Here is a 12,794-nt window from a genome sequence, read left to right as displayed (position 1 = left end):
CCAAAGTGGGCAATACCACCCCTGGGGGGCACTAAGAGGCAAGAGGGCAGCAGGGGGGTGCTAGAGGTGGGCCCCTTCAACTGTGTTGTTCACTAATTTTCAATAGATCAAGCTATGGCACCATGCTGGCAAATTTGGTGGAAACCATCAGAATTTTCCCCCAGACTTTGAAGAGCTGGTACCGCTGGATCAAATTCATCGGTTTTGTTGAATAAATTTCAACTAAAAAGTTTTAATTTGATTTTGAATAGATGTGCAATTAATGGGTACTGTTTTGAAATTTTATTGTTAATACCTTCTTCAGTGAGTCATGCAAACCCCTATTTTGAATAATGTTTTTTATAGAATAGGGTAGGAGGCGCTGGGGTTGAGTTTGTGGAACTAAGGGGGCGGTGGCCCGAAAAGTTTGGGAACCACTGCTCTAGACCCACAATGAGGAGTTTGCTTCTCCAGCTTTATTCTACTCTTTTCCCTTTTACAAATAGGTGTTTGCTCTCCACTGTCCCCAGCAGGCCACTAATATAATTGCATTCTAATAGCTTGCTGTAAGACTGGGTGGTGGTGGTTAAAATCCCCTCCCAATCCAGCCAACGTGGAGGTAAGGGGAAATTTCTTAGAAATCTCACTGGGTAGAAATATTCCCAACAAGTCAAGTTCTTCTTGCTTCTCTCTTATACTTTGATAAGCATGAGATGAGACTTCTTCTGTGGTTCAGAGCCTGAGTAATGCCAGTTTCAGAAGAAGAAACATCTTTTAGGATTATAAGCAAACAACTTGCCAACTAGCGCCCGGTATTGAACCTTCTGTACCTGGGTAAGGTAGTTGAGAGGGCATTCGCCGAGCAACTACAGTGGTTCCTGGATGAAACATCGGCTCTAGATCCCTTCCAGATAGGCTTCTGACCCGGTCATGGGATGGAGATGGCTCTGGTCGCCCTGACAGACGATCTCAGGAGATAGCTGGATCGAGGCGGGTCAGGGAAGCTGATTTTGTTAGATCTATCAGCAGCCTTTGACATGGTTGACCATGATCTTTTAGACCACCGCCTTGCCGGCATGGGGATCGGGTACAGCCTTCAATGGCTGCACTCCTTTCTCCAAGGTTGGGGACAGAGGGTGGCACTGGGAGAGGTGGTGTCGCAGCAGCACCCTTTGGTGTGTGGAGTGCCACAAGGAGCGATCCTCTCCCCTATGTTGTTCAACATCTACATGCACCTCCTTGCCCAGCTGGTTTGGAGTTTTGAGCTGGGGTGTCATCAGTATGCTGATGACACCCAGCTTTATCTGTTGGATGGACGGCCATCCGGATTCCGCCCCGGACACACTGGCCAGGTGTCTGGACGCTGTGACTGGTTGGTTGAGAAAAAGCAGGCTGAAGCTAAATCCAGCGAATAAATCCAGCGAAGACGGAGGTCCTGTGGCTGGGGTGGTTTGGGGGTCTGTGTTCTGGCTCCCCGCTCTTGACGGTGTGCAACTGACATCTGCATCCACCGTCAAGAGTCTGGGTGTGATTCTGGATACCTCCCTGTCTATGGAGGCCCAGGTCGCAGCAGTGGTCAAGGTGGCTTTTTTCCATCTACGCCGGGCCCGGCAGCTGGTGCCCTATCTCTCCCGCCCTGATCTAGCCACGGTGATCCACATGATGGTCACCTCTAGGCTAGACTACTGTAACTCGCTCTACATAGGGCTGCCCTTGAGACTGATTCAGCCGCTCCAGCTGGTACAGAACGCAGCGGCGAGACCCATTTACTGGGGACTCGCCCCGACAGCATATAAAGCCAGTGCTCTGCCAACTGCACTGGCTCCAGCTGGAGTATCGGATCAGGTTCAAGGTGCTGGTTTTAACCTTTAAAGCCTTACACGGCCTGAGACCTTAGTATCTTCCAGACCACCTCTCCTGGTATACCCCCTCCGAAGAGCGGTGCGGTCATCTGATAACAACTTACTGGTGGTCCCTGGCCATAAGAGTGTGCGGCTGTCCTCGAGAGTCAGGGCCTTTTTGGCCCTGGCACAGGCCTGGTGGAATGCTCTGTCTGGTGACATCAGGACCCTGCAGGACCTCAAAGAGTTCCACAGGGCCTGCAAGGCAGAGCTATTCCAGGCCTATGGTTGAGGACAGCCGTGAATATCATCTGCTGGCCTCCCTATCCTCCTCCCTGTGGGTATATTAATGTCAACTGAGGGGTAACCTACTGAATATTTTTGGCAATATGAGCAATGTTTTTATATTTTGTAGTTTTGCATTTCAAATTTGGATTTTATTGTTTTAAATTCAGTTTTTTGGCTAATTTTATTGTTGATTATATTATTGTAATTGTATGATGTTACCCTCCCTAAGCTGGCTTTAGCTGGGGAGGGTGGGCTATAAATCTCTAAATAAATAAATAAATAAAATGGATACAATTGGTAAAAGCCTGCAGTCGAACAGCAAAAGACTACGGCCTTTGAGCGTAGAGAAAATGAAATAGAAATAAATGTAGTCTTCTTTCCCTGGGTCTAAAACAGGCAAGCGTATCATAATGGGTCCAGGTTCATTGATCAGGCTATGTTCATCTCAGTTTTACCTCCTTCCTCCATTTGGCGGGTCACCTGGCATCCAATCCTGTGCCAGCGTGTGCTTCCTTCAGAGTTCCCATGGAGTCTCTAACATGCTCTGTATAGCTCAAGCATGACTACCTCACACCAAGAATGTCTGTTCCTTTCATCCAAGGTAAGGCTGCTGCTTCTACAAACCCTCAAAACCATTCCCATGTAAATTCACTAGGAAGGGAAGAGAAGAAACTAGAACCATTTGGTCACTTTGAGGCTGGATGTTCTCCATAACATAGGTGCACAAAGCGCACTCATCCTGTCTCTTGGGTTGGCTTCATGATCACACCAGCGGCTGTATTGCCCCCAAACTCTGAAGCTTGGAAGTTAGAAGGAATTGAGAAGGTGGTGGTAGGGAAAGTGGCTGTTTCTTTTGACAAGACTTCCACTAAGGGCAGTTTGAGCTTAACATAAGAACATAAACCAGACCAAGGCCCATCAAGTCCAGCAGTCTGCTCACACAGTGGCCAACCAGGTGCCTCTAGGGAGCCCCAAACAAGACGACTGCAGCAGCACCATCCTGCCTGTCTTCCACAGCACCCAAGATAATAGGCATGCTCCTCTGATCCTGGAGAGAATAGGTATGCATTATGACCTATTGGTCATGATGGTATTGGTCAGTAACCTTTGAGCATTTACAAGGGGTAAACCCAACAATTATAAAGCAAGATGGGGTTGTTGTTTTTTACACAAATACCTGGGGAATGACATCATCTTACCACACTGATACTTAGAATCATAGAAGCATAGCATTGGAAGGGACCTCCAGGGTCATCTAATCCAACCCCTGCACAATGCAGATGGCGATAGGTAATGAAATGGAAGAATCAAATTACTCTATAAAATTTGAGCAGTAAAATCTAGCAATAAATTCAAAGCAATAAATAACAGAAAAGTCAAATATCCTTTGGTGAAACAATATTGAAGCTGAATTGATCTAAAAGCAGAATCGATGTACTTACCGGTACTTTATTTATACCCTGACTTTCTCCTAGTAGGGAACCAAAGCAGCTTATATTGTTCTCTCCTTCATTTTATACCTACAACATCCCTGTGGTGTAGGCTAGGTGAGAGAGAGTGACTGGCCCAAGGTCACCCAGTAAGCTTCCATGGCAGAGTGTGGATTTGAAACTGGGTCACCCAAATCCTAGCCTAACACTCTAACCACTATACTGCAGTGGCTCTCTAACCAACTTTCAATACTGATAATCCAACAGGAAGCCATAAGTAAAATGCCTGGACACACAGCGTTTTTCCCGGACACACTGTCAAGCAAAACTACTTTCAGCCTGCAATCTTGGCAGCCCCTGGGTGTGACTTAAGGTACCTCTTGGTGTTGGTCAAGCCAAATTTGAATGGGAAGCTACTTTTCACATTAGAACAGAACAAGGCTCAAACAATATTGTACCAGCTTGGTTTGATGAAGGGCATTTGCAAGCACTGGAATTTTACAGAGCTCATTCCTCAAACAAAATTGAAAAGGCAAGCAGACCTTCAGATATATGGAGGGCAAATGACCCAATGGACGTTTTAGGTAGTGCAGAAATGAGTAGGGAAGCATTTCAGTCTCCGACTTGTCTAACCTTGAGGTTGTGGTGTATTGATCCTTTTCTTGAAAGCCTGCTTTTTTCATCTTCTGCTGACCTCATGAAAGACAGAGATGGAACATAAGCAGGAGCTTACTTGGGTCCCAGTATGGCCTTCTGTTGGTGAGGTGTTATGACTCATAACTGGGCCGTGCTCTGAACCAAAACTGGGTTGCACCTACACTGATTTTCTTTTGGGAATTCTAACCACTGCCCTCCACTGCCTGGAACCGGAGCTACAAGAAATCCCTTTCAAAGGCATAATTGCGCTTGTGGCAAGAAAAGTAGAGAATAATGTTCCCGACTGCACAGGCCAATGCTCTGAGGGGTGCAAATCTGTTTTACTTCTTGAAGATTGTGAATATTTCTATAATCAGGAAAGAGTTGAGTTTGATAACAGAGGCACAGGTGCTGTAGAAAAGGTAACTTTTTACACTTCTGTGATACAGGGTTGGTGTCAGATTTATTTTATTGCTGGACTAAAACTTATTTTTTTACAGAATTCATGGCAGGCTGCAATAAGGAAATCTGAATTGGCTTCTGACCTTTCTCGCAAAAGCTAATGCATGATAAATGTATTGGTCCTTAAGGTGGTGCAAGGCTTTTTGTGGTTTGGCCGTGGTGAAGTAATGTGGCTACCCCTCTGGAATATGAATTATATTTCTAGACGCTGTGATGGTTCTGTTGTTACAATTGAGATGTAGAGGGAGGATGGCCAAATGTTGGTGTGCAGGCCAAATGAGATCCTTGAAGCCATTTTGTCTGTCCTTCTTCTCTCCCAAATGTTAATCAAGATGTGGCAAAACATTTTTTCCAAAAGTTTCACTTGTTAGGAGAAAAACAAACAAACAAGCAGCCTCTAAATATTTCATATACATTTGTACTATCTCATGTATCCCAGCAAAGCAAAATGCCTCTTTGTGCATGTGATTGTCCAGGAAGCACATCGATTCCTTATTCCCCCTTTCTCTTCATCTGAGTAAGCAGTTGTGCTGTTTTTCTGAAGCCCTTGCTGCTGGATGATTTTCTTTAGTGACTGGATTTGTATCCCTCCAAGGGCAGTGTGCATAGTTAACCCCCTCTTCCCGCATTTCGCCTTCACAAGAACCCAGTGAAGTGGGGTTGGTAACTGAATCAGGGTTTCGTGGCAGAGTTGGGATTTGAACTCAAGACTCTCCAGATAGCCAGACTTATCACTGCACTGCATTGTAGAAAGCAAGACCAACCACGAAGAGACCAGATAGTTTTGTTTATTTAGGACATTTATCATGCTGCTTTTCCACTTAAAAAGAAGTTCTCAGGGCAGCTTAGAAATATTGCCACAATAGAAACATTACTTTAAAAAAGCATCAGTAAAATGGATATTTATCAGTGGCATAAAATCCAGTGCATTATTCTGCCTCCCATACCAGTACCTGTGAATATTTCCTGGGAAATGGTTCATCTCCCCTCCTGTGCTGCTTTGGTCGATGACAGGCAAGGGGGGCTGACTGGCTGGCTGTCGTGAACAAGGCTCAAGTTAATTCCTAAATTCTAGTTAGTTCCAAACAGTGCTCAAGTTAGGGCAGCTCTAGTTCCTTTCCTTAGGTGGGAATTGAGGTTTAGGTAGATTTTGAAAAACAGGATTTGGCAAACACATACCACAAACCAGAGGAGAAGATCCTGAGGCGTTATTTTTGAGCATCATCCTGAACGAAGCACATCTTATGCTGTTATCTCTGAACTGGGGAAGAAGACCGGATTCGGTTGGAGAGCCTGGCAAAAGGTACATATTCTTCCCAAGCAGAAGGAGAAAGAGGTGGTCTGGGTAGGGAGTCTGTTTGGATTTCAAAAATTCCTACCACTAGGCAAAATGGGCTAATACGTTTCTGTTGGGCTCCGTGGGGCAGAAGTCCTTGAAGCTTGTTGGGGTTTCTCTTGGCAACGGCACACTTGTAAGAAAAAATAGCCACCTCCTGGGACTCCTCCTCCTTGGACGTTGTTAATCCTCCCATTCTCTTTCCCCCCCACTTTATCCTTAGCAGACAGACAATCCCAGTATCAACGGCTTACTGGCAGCGCAATCTGTTTGCCTGGTCCCTTGAGAGCAGTTTATTCCTCCTCCGGGAATTTCCTTGGCCCCATTTGCAGGTAAGGGGCAGGTTGTCTTTCTGTAGGAGATCTGGTTTTGTTTAAAGGCTGATGGGTAGAAAAATGATGAAATCGTCTGCGTGAAAAGTCCTAAGGCGCAGCTTCTTTGAAAATGGTTTCAAGAAAGGTCAGCTGTGCAGGTCAAAGCAGGGCTTCTACAACTGAAGTCAGTGGGGCTGAATACTTGGGAAGGAGGGGACATTCCTGATATGTTCCAGAAGTCAGAATTGGACTTGACATCTAAGAAGATCTGCCAGGGACTCATTGTATGCCTTTGCACGAGTCACTGTTAGCCTCAGTTTCTCATCTGTACAAACAAACAATTGTGGCTATGACAGAGAAAGGTTGAACACAGAAATACCTGTGAAGAGGCTTACAACATTTTTCATATGTGCTGAGCGATTCTTTTAGGGCCAGTGCTCATCTGCATATATTTCCCTTGGCTTCTCATTGCTCATTTACTTGATGGACCGGCAGTTGAATGAATGCACAGAGTCTGATGGAAAATGCTGCGTAGGGTGTGATATGAAAAAAATCTGCCTGCAATGTTCAGTCTTCCCATGAAGTACTCACACAGGCTCATCATTTGAGCTTCAGTTATAAGAGTGCACCAGGCATATAAGCCTAGAAGTAGAAAATAAAGTTTTTAAAAATTATAGTTTTCCACTCAAGATACAGTACAAAGAAACAATTATCATTCTGGAGTTGCATGGACAGGATAAAACCAACAACTAATTCTGAAGTTTAAAGTCATGACTGCTTTGAACTGAAGACAACAGTTTTCTACATTGCCAGAAAACTGCACAAGTTTGTTTATTTTTTAAATCCCATAAATTCTGGGATTGCAAGCTGTTTTAGGAATGGGGGGAGCATTAACAGCGAATTTTTTCAGGTGTGGTGTGGCGTGGCGTGGCGTGTGTTTAACCCTTTCAGTGCCATCTAAGTCTCACCTGCAGTTCCTCCCAATTTTTTTTAACCCCTGCTTTTCATAACGGTGCAGGGGGTGGGGACATTCAAATTGGACATGGCCAGCAGTGATGATGATGATGGGTTTAGACTCACAGATGGGAAAGGCAAGGAAGCAGACAAGCTTGTGCCCAGCGTTGTTGGTTGCTTGGTGGGCAGTCTCTGGAGCCCTGCCACCACCATGGGGGTTTCTTGGCTGGGTTTGTCCCTGAGCCATTTTAACATCCTAGTCTGCCCCTGAGCCTGGCTTTGTGAAAAGGTCAGAGGGGGACAGAAGATGCAGAAAAGGTTAAATGATCCTTGACCCCCTTTCCAATTCTACCCTGCAGATACTCACCACAAGCACATTCCTGCATTCATTTTTATTTATTGATTTACTTTGGTTTTATCCTGTCTTTCTCTTTAACGAGAACCCAAAGGGGCTTACATTGTTCTCCTCTGCTCCATTTTACCCTCACAACACCCCTATGAGGAAGGTTAGGCTGAGTGTAACTGGCCCAAGATCACCCAGCAAGTGCTTCCATGTCAGAGCCAGAATTTGAAACTGGGTCTTCCAGATACTAGTCTGATACTCGAACCACAGTGACATATTTTTGAGATGCATATTTGCTGGTATAACGTAGCCTCCTCCTGTTCTCCATGGGTCCTGGCAATCCAGTATATGCTGCAAGTTTCATGCTTAGAACTAAATTCCTTGGCACATGGGGGCGTGACTTGGATAGAGGATCAGCATATAATAAGGGGGCTCTTAAGTTCTCCATGTCATTTTATGAACCTGAAATGGCCCTGGGTGGGGGGGGGAGCAATTTTCCCAGTTGTGGAAAGCTTGTGTACAGATGGGCTGCCTGTAAGTTTCCTCAGCAGGACAAATAGTGCCCCGTTTTGGTTGGGAAAGCATACTGGGCACCACAGTCCCACATGTATCCCAGTCCAGAGCTGAATTCGCTTGTACCTGCAAATTGAGTTTTGAGCACAGAACTCGCAAGGTATGTCTGATTGCAAGAACGCCAGGGAAACATAATGCGTAGTTATGCCTGGTTCACATGTGCAGGGGAATGCGCTGTACCACCTCAACCAGCAGTGGGTGGATTCCTGTTTCGAATATATTCCTTTTGGTAAATAAGTCCCTACAACAGAAACCAAGCACACATGGAGAGGAAGGTTCTCCTCTCCCTCTTTGCAAGGAGTTTTTAACCTGGAGGAGTGTTCCAAAATGTGATCCCCCACCTGAAGTGGTGCAGCCCATTCTGCCTTCTCAGGACTTTGCATGTGCGCACACTTCGTGAGCTTTTACAGGCAAGAGAGTCCACTTCGTCCAAAGCGCTCCCTACAAAATGAACCTTAGTGCACACCCTTGCCTTGCCCACCTACTCCCAGCCTCCAACTAGAGAGCTAAGTACAGGTTACTCATTAAAGCAAGGACTTCTGAAAGGTACAGGTCTGCAACTGATTAACTTCAGGAGAGCATAGGGTGAAATTTTCTACCCTGCCCCAGGGCGCGCACAATCGCACATAGCTTTGGTTGGGACCTTCCGGTGGGGTCTCTCATGTATACACCTTCAATCCTTCTCAACAGTATATGTGAGAAAGTGTTATCTGGTTCACATGAAAATGCTAATATTGCCAGCTTTTCAATCAGGCTCTGTACCTATGCCTTTAACAGCAATTCTAGATTCTAGCAGGTAATAATGCTTATTATCTCCATGTGAGAAACGGCACCTACTGATTGCTGTATATTCAGCTGCTGTTAAAGGCTCAGAAATAGGCCATACTAGATTTCTTTCTGGGTCAGTTGGCAATCCTAATGCAGGTGGAGCTAAAAATGCTTCAGTATTTTATTTATTTTTATTTTATTCATTTATAGCCTGCCTTTCTCACCGAGGCTCAAAATATTTTACAAAATTTATCTGACAACATAAGATCTCTAATAAACAGTGTTCACGGTTGTGTAGAAGGGGAAATTCTGGAAAGTTCAGAAAAGTTGCGCTTGTTGACATTTCTATATCCGTGCTGCTAATGAAGATCCAGGAGCTTGACCGTATTTGGTGTCCGATTACCCAAAATTTGGCTGTTTTCCATTGTGGATCTTTACAAGATTGGTTAATTTCACCATTCAAACAAGCACAAAATCTGGGATATCAATTTGATTTCAAAAATTCTATCTACCCTTTCAACTAAAAATCTCATGAGATAACTTCTAAAAATTAAAGCAAAAACAATATACAGATAAAACAGATTGTTCAATACCAGGAACAAAATGTTTACTGTCAGCAAATCCTGTTGGTTGAGTAGCCTGCTAGATTTACAAAAAATGCTTTGCAAGAGATTCAGGAATTCCTCCCCCAGCCCGCAAGAACTCTTTATTTCCTTGTTTTTTGGGCTGCATTAAGAGAGAGTGTCTCTCAAGTTTACCCCCCTCGCCCCAGTTACTGTTAAGCTGTACTAAAGCAACAATGACCTTGGGTTACTCTCCCTCATTTTTCCCAGAGCTTCTTCTGTCTCCTCCTCAACAGAAGAAAAAAGATTTGCAATAAAATACAGAGTTTAGGAAGTTGTGTTTGAATGTTTGAGGGGGTTTCCAGGATACAACCAACGGTATGCAAGGCAAGAAGGAAAAAAATGGAAGCTTGCTATATTTAGAAAGGGAGAGGCAACAGCTTGGCATTGGAGGTGGGGTGGGGTGAGAAAAAGAGACCAGTCCCCAGAAGAATACAAGGGCTGCCAGATGTAAGGGGCAGAATGGATTGGTGGGGGCTTGAATTGAGGTTGCTCTTGGGCACTGGCTGATGTATGGTCATGGTATGAGCTGTAGGCAGGAAAATCCTTGATCTGTAAGGACACGTAAAGCCAAGTGTCCACCTCGTTCATCATCCCTTTTTCCCACAGTGGCCAACCAGATACCTCTGAGAAGCCCCCCCTCCAGTAAAGCATGATGGCCACAGTGGCATTCTAGCAAAAAGTGGTCCCAGGCTGCCTCTGAACATGGAGGCTTCATTTAGCCATCATGGCTAATTGCCTTCAGTGGACTTAACAGGCTGTAACTTTGCTTAGCATTGTCAGCCTCCTCAAGTACCCCTGGCCTTACAGAGCCTGTGTCTCTGTTGGGGTGGAACTTGAACGCCCCATTTCTCTCGAAGAATTCCTTCCCATGCAGCCACTAGGCAGCTAATTTATTTCTTTTGCCATGAACTTGTTTGGAGGCTGTAAAGAAGGCACTTGGGTTCTGTGCTCACCCCCTGCTATATGGTGTTGCTAAAACTGGCCTGTCTCATAGGGCTGTTATGAAGATTACCAAGCTTGGAACACCGGGAATATCATGTGTAAATGCTGAGTGTTGCTCATTTTTAACTGGGAGGAACATACTCCGATAAGAGGAGCCTCGCTAGATCAAAGCGAAGGTTCATCTAGTCCAGCATCCTGTTGCTCACACCAGTCAACCAGATACCTCTGGGAAGTCCACAAACAGGGAGAAAGGCCACAGGCTTTCACAGTGGTTGCAACATTGGGTGGATATTCCCCTCCCCCAACCCCCCCACTCCAATTTAGAAGAAAACCAGAGCAAAACCCTTGTGTGGAAACAGGGCTCCAGGAACATGTCTAATCTTTTAAAATCATCTCAGCTAGTTGTCATACTGAGGCAGTAAGTTCCACAAGTTAAGCATTGAGTGAATATTTGTCCACCTACTTAAACAATGATTAGCTGATTGAGCATCTGCCTTTAAAATGTTTAATTGATTTATGAACTGGTTATAGTCCCCCCCCCCCCAAGATATTTTATTTATTTTTTAACAAGAAAAAAAACAACAAAACACATACATACATTTACAATCACACAGATTCTATTCCTTCGGGGAATAGATTTCTTCTTACATCTAATACTTCTTATAAGATTATTTCAGTGTTATACAATATACTTAATAAATCCTGTATCTATATAATCTAAACATTATCTATATTATCTCTATTTATGAAATTTTAACCTATTTTTCCGTTTAACATATTCAAAATAACATTGCCATTTCTTCCGTGTTTCTTCCATCATGTTGGTTAATCTGGCCATCACCGCAAATTCTTCCATTTTCTGTTGCCACTTTTCCAAATCAGGAATGTCCTCTTGTTTCCAAAGAGCTGCCAATACTAATCTGGCCGCCGTTGTCAAGTATCCAAATAGTTCTTGATGGTTACTTTGCAGATTCTCTGGTTCCATCCCTAACAACATGAACTGGTTATAGTTTAACAAAAGTTTGAATTCCTAAGACCTCAGTCTAGGTTTTGGGGGGAGGGGAGATAGTGAAGGAAGTGTGAGAGAGCTTATTGTTTAATATTAAAAATCTGGAACATTTTTAGAAAGAAAGGTTATATTTAGTATTGTCTTTTTCATTCCTTGACACAATAACACACCCAAACCAAGAAGGCTAAATAAATGTATGCTTAGCTCTGCCAGCCTCACTAAGTAAATTAGCCAAAGGATTGCTGTCCTGTTTTTAATTTGCAAATGTGCTGTTACCTTTCTGCAGATGTGTGTACCCCTGGTTCCCTTCCTGATTTCCAGGAACAAACCAGCTGAAAAGATAATGGCATCCCCCTGAAGGTGATCTATGCGGCCAACCTGATTTATAGACTCCCAGAACAAATAGCTGGGGAGTTTCCTCTGTCTGAAGTCACAGCTCACTTGGGTGTAGGGAGGGAACAAGTCCATTCCAGATGCCAATCCCTTGTTCTTTCTGCAAAGGATTGAGAATTTATGTGCGCTGGGTTAATATCATTTAAACATAACCAGGGGAAAGTCATCTACTCTGGGGAAAACATTGTTCTCTAGCAGGCTGTCGGAAGGCTTCTTGCAGCCAGTTTTCTAGCCTGGCATAAATTAAAAGGCAGATTCTGCCACTGAATCATCATGCAGCACACAGTTATGCCTGTTAGGTGCTACCCATTTTCCTGAGCCCTTCCAAGGCAGTGCTTCCCGGGTTGGGTTTCCTTTGGATGAGAGTGCCAGGGCATTATTTGTCAGAGAGAAGACGGTGACAAAGAGGCACTCCTGTAAAGGAACAGAGTGAATACCTCACATGATAGCCAGAGATAAACTCATTGTTTCTTCCAAGGAACTGGAACCCCACATCTACTACCAGCACTGTATGCTCTCCGCTTCTCTGAGCACTGAGGTTTTCTGGCAGGGCCCCTCCTGGGGTTAGTTTCCTGTGCATGAGACAGCACTATTCAGTTAGTTATTTTGATATTTATGTTCCATTTTTCTCCACAATGGAGACCCAACACAGTTTACAATACCATTCCCCCCCTTTTCTCCATTTTATCTTCACAACAACACCGTGAGAGTGAGCGGTTGCCCCAAGGTCACCCAGAAAGTTTCCTTGGCAGAGTGGGAATTCAAACCTGGATCTCCTAGAGCCTTGTGATATTTGTCTTTATTTACAGATGTAGAAGTAGAACATAGTTGCTATGAAAGAACCACTTCTGTACGATGCAGTAAATATACCGTTTCACATCAGGTCCTGGAAAGGTGGTG

The 12,794-nt window shown here is 44.4% G+C and overlaps 1 protein-coding gene across 1 annotated transcript in view; it reads left to right on the top strand.

Moving 5' to 3' along the window:
- Positions 1 to 6,194: 6,194 nt before the first annotated feature.
- The window catches only part of RGS3 (regulator of G protein signaling 3), a 97,065-nt gene continuing 90,465 nt past the window's right edge, over positions 6,195 to 12,794 (top strand). The window contains exon 1 of the mRNA XM_056860297.1: positions 6,195 to 6,304. The gene's annotated coding sequence lies outside the window, so the exon portion shown is untranslated. The remainder of the gene's footprint in view (positions 6,305 to 12,794) is intronic.

This window comes from Euleptes europaea, chromosome 14 (genome assembly GCF_029931775.1).
Source record: "Euleptes europaea isolate rEulEur1 chromosome 14, rEulEur1.hap1, whole genome shotgun sequence".
Lineage (NCBI taxonomy): Eukaryota > Metazoa > Chordata > Lepidosauria > Squamata > Sphaerodactylidae > Euleptes > Euleptes europaea.
This window is presented reverse-complemented; position numbering and strand designations above follow the sequence as displayed.